Consider the following 14,202-nt stretch of genomic DNA (forward strand, 5'->3'; position numbering starts at 1 on the left):
GTTTTACTATACTTGATTAGAATAGCAGACGATTAGAACCTCTGACCATCTAAGTTGGCCCCACTTTATACAGCGATCTGCATCGTTGTAGCCGTAAACCGTTCTAACCATGAATAGTTGCACGTATTCAGATTAATAAAGTCTTTCCCATTGCATGGAGACACGCCAGAGTATATACATGGCACAGATTTCCAGTTAAAGGGAAGGTACAGTATTGGTGGAGATGAGAATTAGGCTTTTAACTTTTTGCGAGATACCAAGAAAACACTTATGATATAGTACAGAGCATACCATTTTAAGAGGAATTCAAAGCTTATTTGATAAAAATCGGGTTTGGAATGACTGAAACATAAAAAACAAAGTAAAACAAAGCAATAGTAATAAAGTGTGGGTCCCACACTTTATTAGAATCGCTCTTTTTCGGATATCTCAGCCATTTCAAAACCAATTTTCATCAAATAAACGTTGAATTCCTCATAGAATTACATGCTCTTTCATATTTTATAAGACGTTTCTCATTATCTCACCAAATATGTTAGAAACCTGAAATTAGGTCTCAACCAAAACTGTACGATCCCTTTAACCCGTTCCTGTTTAGAACATTTCAGTGATTTTGATGCGTTTGCAAACATCAGCTGTCAGACAATGCTTGACACTCTTCGTGTGTTTTGAGAGCTGATTGACACAGAAAACTCCATAGCATCGTAAACACTGTCCAAAGTCACTGACGCAAAAGGGTTAACAAGCTGTCTTCCGATTTACATCTCTGCTTTGTATACATATATTTTTTATATATGCCAAATGGAATGAAATGCTTTTTATCATGGCTCCCTTTATCCAGTATTTTCGTATACTTTCCATAAATTATTTTGCAAACTTATATGTTTCTTTTATCATACATTGTGATGCGATTTACGCATTCAACTTCTGTAAGATATTATACTCTTCTTCTGGAAATGGGAAAGGAATGAATGAATGAATGAATGAATGAATGAATTAATTAATTAATTAATACTTTCACGTGACATTAATCACGTGATTTCAGAAAATGCAGATTAGTGGAAAACTCGGTGTAATGTTTTATTGTGACATCACGGATTGTTGAAGAGATTCCATTACCTGGAAAGGGCGGCACATTGAAGAAAAAGAAGAAAAGACATGCACAGAGAAAAGCACAAAGAAAACTTCAAAAACTTTTATACACATTTTAAAGAAAACTTGTTATTCAATCATTTACTAACCCTTTGTCACATAATAATCTTGGCGGAAACGTCCCCTCAAACCAATCAAGATACTCCTCTCCATCTATGCTGGCGTTGAACTAGTTTTAAATAAACCAACGCATTAAGTTTATGGCAACATTTTGAAACCACGTGAGAACCATGATGTTAGATCATCTATCCTCCAACATCAATCCACATCTATCTATCTATCTATCTATCTATCTATCTATCTATCTATCTATCTATCTATCTATCTATCTACTTATCTATCTATCCATATCAATCCATGTATCCACATCTATCCATCTATCTGTCATTCCATCTATCTTTCCATCTATCCAGTCATCTATCTCTCAATCTAGTATATGTCTATCTGCCTATCTGTATCTACTTATATATCCTGATATCTACTTATTCATTTAACTACCTATATATTTTTCCATAACCATAATAAGTGGGTACTGCTGTCATTCAAAGGTATTATATCGTATTTCTAGTTGTGAGATATCTTATTCCAATATCCCGTCTTTAACGGAAATATTCACAGAGCGTGGTCGGCGAACTATGACCTGTGTAATCTGTTTGGAGAGATTGTGGTACAAGTGTACATGTACTGTACTAGTATTCGAAAATTAGACTCACCCCGCCACGCAAGGGCGCTATGACAAGACACGAAAAGGCGCCTCGTAGTTAGCGAGGGGGGGGGGGGGGGTGGGGAGTGGGGAGAGAGAAAGGGAGAGAGTGAACGCATTATGGATGTACCGCGCTTATGCGAGGAAAAACCCAACGCTGCCTCCTCCACAGCTCATTTCGCAAGCTCTCCCCCTTCTGTACGTAGACAAGAGTTCCGGAGCTGTGGAATTACTGCGAACTGAGTCGGCATCGGGTTGCTCGTATACTGCTATCCACGTTGACAACACGTAAGTACTAACAAATGCCCGCCTGCATGCATACTAGTACTTGTTTCTCTTGTGAAACATACCCGTATGATTCTGTATCAGTCGCGATTTTTTGTCTCTAGGAAAAGATGACATCGCGCACCCCTATTGGAGATGCGTCGTGTCTCTATCAGAGATTGTATACATGTGACTACTTGTACTAGCTACATGCGAATCTGTTGTTTTATCTTTGAGTCACGGGTATGTTGCGAATATTGTGCCCCTCGGCAGAGAGACATCCGTACTGATTACTCGAAGCGAAGATATTCTTGTACTTCTCTCTCCGCATCGTGTTACATACAGGCAGTAACACAACTAAAGTTTCATAGCAGGCTATAATATCTGGAGCGCGTTCAACTATTAGAGCGGTATATGCTAGAGAGGTCAGTAATCAAAGGTTTTACATCTACTGAGATAGGCTGACAGGATCTAACATGGGTCACATGACAGTAATACCTTTCCCATTGCAACCTCAATACATGCTACACAGCTCAGCTCAGCGTGGGTCCGACCCACGCATCCTCGACTGTGCATGCCACGATGCTGCCAGTTGCTAGCTTCTATGAATGCCGACACTACACTCACTAGTTGGCCTACATGTACAGGTGTAGGAGTATATCTCGTGTGATGAAAGCAGGGAGGCGGGAGAATGAAATAAGCTCATGAACAGGGGATGCTTACAGGTGTACTCTGAAGAATCCATCATACTCACACCTTCCCCTCTTGGTACTATAAACCTGTATATTCCGCAGGTTAACACAGAGCATTATAATATTCCTATGCTAAATCTATCTCCCCTTCCTATATCCTCACCCACGTTGTGTGCATTGCGTTCCTATGCGTAAAGCTGAAATTATTGAAAGCGCTGCCCTTCCTATACAAGATCACGTCGATATATTCAGGGAGTTGGTACATTATGTATACGCCGCACGTATTGCATATTCGGTTTAATCAAGGAGGTATATAGCATATAGGGGCCTATACACCTTCCTGGTATTATATTCTCAGGGGACTATTATTCTTGACAAGCCTACAGAGGTCTCGATCAATGCTCCATACTTATGAACAAAAAAAAAAAAAATCCTTTTATGACCTGTAAATGATTACTTTTATGCATACTTGCACTATTATCCGACTGTTCCTGTTTCTGATTTGTCAACATGCACGCCATCATCTGTATCGAAGAACATGGCGACTCCAGGGAGGTTAGACGAAGAATATTGAAAGCAAGTCTCAAATCAATTTAAGTTACTTTGCGGAATCTTGGCTTAGTTACGGCACGATAACTTATACCTGCTGCCTTTGACATTATATTGATGTACATTTTTGATAATGATAATAAAACCATCCTTGTTTAAATATTTGACAAGATAGTTTACAAACAAAAAGTCGTCTTTGACTAAGATGTTCTGGTCGATGCATACAAAATTCAATAATGATGAGTGATATATAAATAAAATAAATCTTCTTTTAGAACGGAGCTTTGACAACAATGCTACCCTGGGTATAGACTTAGGGATCATGTTTGAAATACTCCACCATTTTTCATAAATAGTCGTCATTATTGATATTATGATCGTATTACAATGTATAATGATAATGATAATGAATAATTCTATGCTGCAACTGATTTGTCATCATTGCCGTTCTGTTATTGAACACTTTTAATTATTAATAGTTATAATTGTTGTAAGAAATAGCAGCTGTAACATTAAGTAGAAGCAAAAGCAAGTCCAGCAGAACATCGTACTAATAGTCGCAGTATAAGTAGCAGATATCATTATTACATTGTAAGGTGAATTCTGGAATAAAAAATATGCAGCGTTTGTGGTTGCAGGAGTTTTAGCGCTATTGCTATAAAGCAATGAAATTATTTAGTTTAAAGGAGTACATCCACTTGTGATGTCATTGTAGCTTCCCTGATATCGTCTGATAGTAGTAGACATCCTTCAATACATTGCAGACATGTTTTGAGGAAGATGACAGGAGATAGGAGCAAGAGGGGGAAGAGATGGAGGGGAGAGATGGAAGGAGAGAAAGAATTACTGAGGGGGGGGGGGGGGGGTGGTTGTTGATATTCGAGGGACGCGGAATTTAGCGTCCTCGAATCAAGAGACCATCCAGCTTTAGATAGCTAGCGGGCCGAGACTGTAGCGAGCTTATTATTAGTCCCCCTGCATGACATTAAAAATTTTGATTAATGTCATGCGGTGGACAAGTGCTTTTCATGCAGAGCGCATTTGGTTTCGTCTTCCAATCAGAACTAAGTTGTCATTTATTATGCTCCTCTTTATTCTGTCCATCCTAAACATACATTGTAAATTCACCAGGTATTTATTAACGTCTTATGTGTATAAACAGGGCTCGGGGCCACTAAAGATTATTGTCGGACCACCAAATTTCTAGGATATCTTTTGGAAGTTCGATCCCACAGATAAAATATAAAAAGAATAATGAATTTACATTCTCCCTTTTATTTCGAGCCACAAAAATTTCAAATTCAAAGATGTTATAGGGCTGAACGGGCCACTACAGGATATAAATTACAATTAAATGTTGTAATTATATACTTGATACTATAATAATCATAAATTCACAATGATTCTTTTGAGGAATCGTAAAATTTATGGTACACAGAGTATGTCCCGGGTTTGAAACAACTGACTTAAAAGTCATATAGATTGAAGTCTTTTACCAAATAGACCTAATTACATGATGACACGGCGTTTGATCATTATGATTATTTTGACTTACAAATAGTCGCACTCTCTCGAAACTAACAGTTTATTCCCTACCTTTAAGATGTAGCCTATTTATCCTTCACTGCATGGGTCAATTTTTGATGAGTGTCAGAAATATGTTGATGGCATTATGCCCATTCACAGATTCTCTGTAGCGAAAGGAGAAGAAAGGTGATCAAAAAGAAGGAGAACGCGTAAAGCACATACGTTGTCCTGATGATAGGAAGACCTAAAGTCTTGAAAAGAGGCTAAATTCATGGCCAAGCAATCTTCTGTGATGTCGATGGCGCGCGTTTCCATACACGGCGTTCCCATATGCATCTGCCGCTGCGGCTGTTCGCGGACACTTATCCAATGCGATGGGCGGAAAAACAATATTTTGGAATTGGATACTAGTAGGCGCGTCCTTATCCGAGCGGAGGTATGCCACCGATGCTACTTTAAGAAGGTGATGTCAGCAAATCTAGTCTACAAATTCAGACCAGTGTAAACAGAGCTTTTCAAATGCGCGGACCTTGAAGCGTTTGTAGCCCATGCATGAAGTTTGAATTATGTAGGGGCCTACTTCGCTCTTTATGCCCTCTCACAGAAATTGCGGTTAGCAGACGACGGAAGTACAGGGAATGTTCGATTTAAGAGCATTGTTGGAAATTTAATTAAGGAATGAGAAATTACATAACATAACCTGCCACTTCTGTCGTCGTTAGAGGGCGTTGATATTATATTCTTTGAAGCAAAATAGTATAATAACTGGCAGATGGTCTGGGAGCAGACTAACACTGTCGTGACCGTGATGTAAGAAATGTCACAAGGCCCACTGACACGCCAAACACATCAATACATCAAAGTAGTTTAATACATATAGAGAAATATCGGGGTATCAGTTATGAAATTTGCAATTACCAACAACGACAAAAAAAAAAAAAAAACCACAAAAACAAAAACAAAGAGAGAGAACAATTAAACGCCGAATTACATCATTCATAGGTTCAGTGCACTGTACCTCCATGCCCCTATGATAAACCAATCAGCTATTTCCACTGGTATTTGTCGGACGCTGTTGCTGCACCCAATTAAGGCAACATTCAGATGGTAGTTTCGAGTGATAGAAGAATCGAGATGAAGGAGCGACAAGTTTCTGCCAATGACGTAATGACAACCCCCAGCGAACAAACAAACAAACAGAAACTAGTGAAAATGTTAATGTTATACATTGTTTACTTTACTAGTGTAAGTGAAAATTATTAATCATATCCGTGAATTCAAATGAATTGGTAGCGATTGTGAACAGTAAAAAATGAATTCATGGACTTTATAGATAGCAGTACTGTTCATATATATAATATTCATGGCGCAAATGAAAAATCCCATTGTGCAGGTCGTATCAATTTACGAGGACACACCCTGAAACCGGACAATGAAATTTGATATTATGATAATTTTTGCCTTTTGGAGGAAGAATGCGAGAAGACTTTGGGCTGAGAACGTGATACCACATTACCTAGAAGCTGCATTGATTTGAGAGCCTTGAAATGGTTTCATTCCTATAGGAGAAGCGTGTCATTGAATTTCGATGGCTTTTGCCAATGATAATACTATACACTTTTGTGAGTTTCATGATTTCCGCGAACTCCCATCTAAAACCTCATAGCTTGACATCGGAATAACATCATAATGATAGTAATATGATGCAAAATTAATGACTGTGGCATTCTTGAGAAAACTATAACGTAAGGCGTATGCTCATTAGCGACCTTCTCAAAACATCAAGAGTAAACTTGAAATAATGATTTATCATCGAAACTTTGTTTCAATTTGTTTTATTTCTTCACTGTTATGAAAGAAATCAGTATGATAAATAAAACATTTTCACATGAAATATAAACAACTGTACTCATACGAGATATATATGAAGAGTTTGTTTGCAAAAACCGATAAGTCCATTTTTGAAGATTTTGAAGTATGATCTCTGTCATAAAGTACAAAATAATACCTTTTAAATGATATATTGGTCACTACATAAAAAGGTATATATTTTTCAAGTTATGGTCAAAAGAAGCAAAAATTTTCTTATTATTCTCTTTATTTTTCTTGACCTTTAATAGCAAATATCTCCATTTGGCAAATATGGACATATCGGTTTTTGCAAACAAAGTCTTAATATATTCATGTGAATAGTAAACTCGCATACTTTGTCACGGTGGGTGGAGGTTATCGATAAACAGTGCGTTTGGCTACGATAATGGCCTTTATGGATACTATGGTTTGCTACAATCCTAGCTTCTATAGAATGAAAAACCATTTTTCTCCCTCAAGAGAGTAAGCCAATTAATTATCATTTTGATGATTACGATGTTGATGATTGGAATCACTATTATTATAATCATCATCAACTTCATCATGAATACATCATCATCCTCATCACACCCTTGCATTTTTAAATAATACTTGTAGCTTGAAAATCGTTTTCTCCTTTTAGGAGAAGCTACTATGAAAATGTTGACCTATCAAAGATGAATTCACTCTTCAGTCAATGTACAGGTACATTCAGTGTAAGCCAAGGTCACTCGGGATGTTTGCTATAGCCGTCGGGGCAGTGTGGAGCACCCGTAACTCGTGGCCGAGCTATATAGTGCGATATGGTTTATCCGCAGAAAGCTTTCATTATCATAATCAATATCGACGAGGGCACGCTCGCTCCCGAACAATTTTCTTCTTCTTCTTCTTCTTCTTCTTCTTCTTAGTGTATGTCTTCAAGCTAAGTCCCTTCTTCTTTAATACGAGGTCGACAATTTTCGTCAAATTTTTCCTTGGGGTCTGGTTAACGTTCAATGATACCTTGGAATAGATACTCCGCCATTGCTATTATACGTAAACCTCGCCCTGAAGAAAGCTCGACCAATCAATTGGATTAATCCGACATGAGTAATAATTGTTTTTTTCATAGTTTATTTTCCAGACCACAGCCGTGTCTATGCGTTTCAAAATGAAAGTAAAATGCTATGCACCCTTCTTGTTACAAAATGCTGGCATGGGCGTAACTATACATAAATCAAGGAAAGAGTATCTTGCAGTGTGATTCAACCATACTGCTTATGAGGCAATATGAACAACTTTTGGGAATTCATCTTGGAAGAACAGCACAAACTGAAACAACAAAGTGACTACCTGCTCACAACTAACCCATGAAGTTCCAGTTCCTTCAAATTTCATTGGTATCATATTTACCATGGTAAGGAGTGGCCATGTAGTCAGATCTACATCCGCTTCGTGCTTTGGGCTGATTGATTCTAAATGTGAGAACGTCTTTGTGCAAGACTAAGATGCTTTCACACCCAGTAGCGCGCTACTGTGTTCATACGGTTGTGACGGCGGGAGAACTTACAGTGAATGCTCCTGACTTAATTTGAGTAAAAACGATTAAACAGAGCAAATAGAAGTTTCATGGAAGAACAGATTTTTCAATATAAATTTGTGTAGTTTTTGTTTCGTGTGTATTTTGTGAAGCAATTAGGCGGCATAGCATCATAACAATCATTAAAATTCACCATAAAATAGATAAAAAAGGACCTACAGGATCTCTCAACTTTGAGATGTGCACATGCTTTGACGAAAAGAAATGGGCGTTATGAAATCATATCAGTGATCGATAACTCAGCAGAGCACAACTTCCCTTAAAATTCACCACTGCGTAGTTATGGCAACCCTTCAAGATGTTAGAAGGAGGTCAAAATAATTGTTTTCATGTCATTATGTACAAGATGTAGTTTATATCAAAGGGTAATTCGTGCATTGGTCGATGGGGTAATCGTTAGTGGATGACATTGTTCCGTAATTTGCATTTGAAATATGGGATTGCTACAGTTTACATTTCACATATATGCTGCTTTTAATGAAACTTTTATTAGTGCTAATATTCCGTTCGTAAATGAAGGTCTTGCTACTCCTTTCTTTCATATTCTCTTACGGTTGATCAGATAACGTCAACTGCAACTATGACACAATAACATAAAGATACAAAATGTCAATTTCAATTCAATTTCAATTTCAATTTATTTTTGTAACTTTTTAAGGACACGATGTACAAACGAAAGTACAACAACAGATTTCGTTAAAATATTTTGTTTTTCAATCAAGGAAAATCAAGTTTGAAAACAAATCCAGTAAATCATCTTTAAACTGCATCAACATTATTGATGCAGTTTTCTCTTCCCTGACATGTTCCACGTTGCAGGGGCCATCATAATTAGCAAACGTAATGATGTTTGGTGAGATAGCAGCCCTTTCCTCGTGACAAAACGACTGGGAAATTATTTTAAATCTAATTCTATTCAATTAGGGATAGCCAGACAATAATTTAGCATGCAATGATTATGCTAAATCATAGTTTCTGTATCTATCAAAGCCAAATTGATCTTGGGGTAATATTTCGCTTTAAAGCCTGTCGTCTGACGAGCAGCAATCAGTGCTTGCCTTCCCGCTGGCTGGACAGTGAGCGAGACGATGCCGCCTCTTCCGCAAACAGCATGGCGGGAAAGAGTTTGCGATTGTCATAATTATTTGGCAGCTGTTCATTTGACTATTTGAAGATGGTTAAGTCCCTTCCGTCCATTCTCAGACAACTGATGACAACTTTCCAAGTTTGCCGCAGAACCAGAATATTGCTCCGTTGCAGGATATCGCTAAATTCCACAAATTATCATATTTTATGAAAGTACTCTTTTCTTCTACTTGTTGCTGACGTATGTTGAGGGTGATATTATTCCCTGTTCTTGTAAAAGAGGTATTAAATCCAACTGCTCTTGCCATTATGCAAGAAGAATACACACAACCTACATGGTGAGTTTTTCTTTATTTTTAGCTCACCTAAGCCAAAGGCTCAAGTGAGCTATTGCGATCGCCCTCCGTCCGGCGTCCGTCGTGCGTCGTGCGTCGTCCGTCGTGCGTCGTCCGTCGTCCGTCGTGCGTAAACTTTTTAAATTTTCATCTTCTTCTTGAAAATCCCGAGACCGATTTTCATCAAACTTGGCAGGTAGCATCCCTAGGGGGTTATGAACTCAATTTGTTAAAATGGGCACCATGGCCCACCCAGGAGGCCCCCAGGGGGCCAAAACCCCCAAAATTAAGGAATCTGTAAAAATATTCTTCTCTAGAACCAGAAGTGATAGAGCTAAGTTAAAACTATGAGTTAGTACATTGATGACTGTAGTTTCAAGTTTGTTCATGGCAGAATCAGGGGTGCCCCCCTTGGGACCCAGGGGACGGGGGTGGGGAGGGGTCTAAATTGGGCCCCCAGGGGGCCCAAACCTGAAAACCTCATGATGGATTTTCGTCAAACTTGGCAGGTAGCATCCCTAGGGGGTCAGGATCTCAATTTATAAAAATGGGCACCATGCCCCTCCCAGAGGGCCCCAGGGGGGCCCCAATCCCCCCAAATTAAGGAATCTTAAAAAATTGGACCCTTATTGTACATTTTCATCTTCTACTTGAGAATGCCTGGTCAAATTGTAGTAGAGCTGTGAATAATTTGGATTAGTAATTGTGTGAAAGGTGAACTTGCGATACTCAGGTGAGAGCTAGACCCGCGGGTCTCTTGTTACTTTACATTGTTGTCCATTTGTGACATCACGAGTCTGTTGCAGTCCTCTTATCCAGCGATGGTTGTACCAAAACTTTAAAGGGATTGTCCGATTTTCCTCAAATTTCACTGACGTGTTCCACTGATATTAGTGTGCATTCACTCAATCAGCTGCTATAAAGGGACCTATTCCCCTTTAAGAAAGACGAACGAAAAGAGCACATTCACTGGCTAGATACAGTGAATAGGGCCTGTATCTCTTGGGAGAAAAAAAAGGGTATATACGACAGATGGGAAATGAAGGATCAATAGAAGTTTTCCAGCATGTCCTTCAGAATTATATATATATATATATATATATATATATATATATATATATATATATATATATATATATATATATATATGTGTGTGTGTGTGTGTATATATATTTTTTTCAATATGCATTGCATTTGGTTTATGTAACCACTTTGCCATGCACAGAAATCTCTCAATTGCCGTCTCGGACGGTCCATCTTCGTAAACTTTAACCTGTTGTGAATTCTCGATTGTTATAGCCATATCAGGTTCATCCTTCCACATAGTCAGCATGGTCATGGTCATATGAATATCGATCGAGTTCCAGGGAAAAGAGAAGAAAATATGTGGGCTCGAGGTAAAGCCCAAACATCCCAACCATTAACCTTTACCTTATACCGTTGTCAAGAATTTCCATTGCTTTCGCACGCAGCAAACTTGACTGTGATTGTGAAAGTGTGAAAGGGTTAAGGTCTGTAAGCATCCACTCTGTGTCATGAGCTGAAGTGATTTCGGAGGTAATCATCGCTGTCCCATCTAAGAGCCATCTATGTAATTAGTGCTCCCTCGATCACTGCAAGCTCTAATCGAGCAGGGATAATTATAGCCACTGTCATCAGCGATAATGATATTTATACTTCCCGAAATGCAGAGGTAATCATTTTAATGCGGCGTATTTCACTCTCTAGAGTATCAACACTTATTTATGTTTTTACTGCACTGATGGTATAATGGGAAGGATACTATTATGAAATACACTGGACAGAATGTCCTTAATGCCGCACAAATCAGTCCAATTTGGAGAAAGATGAATGTTTTAGTGAGTGAAAGACTGAAATTTGGATGGAGAAACTTAACCACTGATGTTTTCATAATAAACGAATTATTATAATTTTGATAAAATGATCCATTCCCCCTATTTTTTCTCCTATTATAATTATACCCCCCCCCCCTTATGACTTATCACTAATTTATGATGTGAGCAACAATTTGGAAATCATTATCATTCTTGCCACTCCGTTATAGGCCCATGAAGATTTACAAATTCATGTTACGAATAACCAACATTATCATAATTATTAGGTATATTATTTTGTACAGGTGTATCACCAATTACATAAAATTTTCCACAAAGATTATTTTAGTACCCTAATATGACATTAAAACGATCCATCCCGCCGGGAAAGCGCAGGTTCGAGCGTTTTGATGCCACTTTAGGTTTTTATCACATACGATTTATAGTATAAGAATACACATTGTTTATCATTTAACAAGTTATATAGATTTTCCACGATCTTCGTAACGGGAGAAGTTGACTTCAACGAATTTTGACCTCTTCACTATATGGAGTGTATTCATGGTCGTGTGAGATATGCGGGTATAGTATCATTGGACTTCACGATTCCATCGTGTTCAGACTCAATGATCTATCATTAGATGTATTATTGTCCTCGACGGGAAGATTATTACTGTCTGCTAGGAGTCAGTTATTATAATGTTAGCTCTTGTTCTGTATTGGTAACTGGCCACATACCGCGCAGATCCGGCATGCCATGAGGTCCCTGCATGGGATCAAAGAGCTACTAGTAGCTCCATTATATTAGGTATTTTGTAAATTCTTCAATCACAAAACAATAAGATACAAGGGATTTGCTTTATTTCGACTTCACAAAAGAGTTTGATTTATCAGGCAGTTTCGTTATTTCAGCACTCCCTTTCTTCGTAAATTTTCGCAACACGTGATAATGATAACAACAATCATGATAGTGATGATGCTGATGATAATGATAATAATAATAATAATAATAATAATAATAATAATAATAATAATAATAATAATGATAATAATGATAATATTGATAATAATGATAATAATAATAATAATAATAATAATAATAATAATAATAATGATAATAATGATAATAATAATAATAATAATAATAATAATAATAATAATAATAATAATAATAATAACGATGATAGTGATGATAATAATAATAATGATAAGAAGAAGAAGAAAAGTGAAGATAACATGATTCATTTATGCAGGGTTTTGATCTTGCTAGCAGGCAAAAGTCATTTTGGCAAGGGAAAACTGCTATCATTATCATACATAGCAGGTTTTCATTTGTGATGGAAATCGATTTGAAGCAAGTGCATGTCTGTTGTTGATTCTGGACGTGAAATAAAACACAAACACAGACACACGCACACGCAGCCAAGACTAAACAATATTCTAACCGTACACACGCTCTCTATATTACCCTAATTAGGGGAAACTTCTGATGCTACACAGAAAGCCTCTTCAAATCTGTTACGGATTAAATTGTTGAGATGCCTTCACCAGACGATAGCGTTCTGCAATCGTTAATTATTATCTTTCCGCTGCATCTACGTTTGGCCGCGTCTATGTGGAGGTTATACGGCAGGTCTATTATAAGTGGGACAAACCGAAAGCAGCTATAGTAAAGCAGTGTACAAAAGACTCGGTAATTTCGACATGGCCAACAAATGACATTACTTTGAGCACTGATATCAAGAGAATTAAATGAAAATCTGAAGCACTTGCATCAAAAGATTTTAGAGAAAATCTCGAAAACTGAATGAACAAAAGTAGAAACAAAATGTTGAAGATTATAAGACAGAAGTGACTGGTAGTACAGATGTTGTATTGGCAATACACATGCAATCATAATAGTAGTATACAACACTGTAGTAAAAGTTGTAGTAGCAGTAGTAGTGGAAAGTACAGGCCTAGTGGTTGTAATGGTAGAAGCAGCAGCAGCAGTAGTAGTAGTAGTAGTAGTAGTAGAAGAAGAAGAAGAAGAAGAAGAAGAAGAAGAAGAAGAAGAAGAAGGAGAAGGAGAAGAAGGAGAAGAGGTAGATGTAGTAATTGTAATATAGTATAGTAGTAGTAGTAGTAGTAGTAGTAGTAGTAGTAGTAGTCACGATAGAGGGCTAGACAATAATAGGGGTAGCATTATTGAAGCAGTAGTACAGCGTAGTAGTAGTAGTAGTAGTTGTTGTTGTTTATCGTTGTTGCAATTGGTACATATTCCTGCAGTATTCAGCAATAGTTGTAAATAGAGAACATGTATATGACTAGAGAAGTGAAATGTGCAGAGATGGAAATTTCGCTATAAAAACAAACAAACAGACAAACAAACAAACAAATCTAAAAATAAAGCAAAGAAGAAAAGGTCCAAACGGTAAGAGAGTTCTCATATGTAAATTCGGATATTCACAAATGCATTACGTCAAAGGGTACTAATATAATTGTGTGTAGGGCCTATTTATTTTTGCTTTCATGGGTGTGTTCACATTTAGCCATATACATCGCGTAATTTCACTTCACGGTCATTCAAGATGTGTCTTCTCGGATTACACATACATGACATATGCATTTTTCGGCATTTACTGCGAAG

General features: G+C 37.5%; 1 protein-coding gene across 1 annotated transcript in view; it reads left to right on the forward strand.

The window, feature by feature from the left end:
- The first annotated feature begins 2,089 nt into the window (after positions 1-2,089).
- Positions 2,090-14,202, forward strand: part of LOC140239494 (solute carrier organic anion transporter family member 4C1-like) — an 85,514-nt gene continuing 73,401 nt past the window's right edge. Inside the window, exon 1 of the mRNA XM_072319326.1 lies at positions 2,090-2,143. The gene's annotated coding sequence lies outside the window, so the exon portion shown is untranslated. The remainder of the gene's footprint in view (positions 2,144-14,202) is intronic.

The sequence above is a fragment of the Diadema setosum genome, chromosome 16 (assembly GCF_964275005.1).
Source record: "Diadema setosum chromosome 16, eeDiaSeto1, whole genome shotgun sequence".
NCBI classification, from domain to species: domain Eukaryota; kingdom Metazoa; phylum Echinodermata; class Echinoidea; order Diadematoida; family Diadematidae; genus Diadema; species Diadema setosum.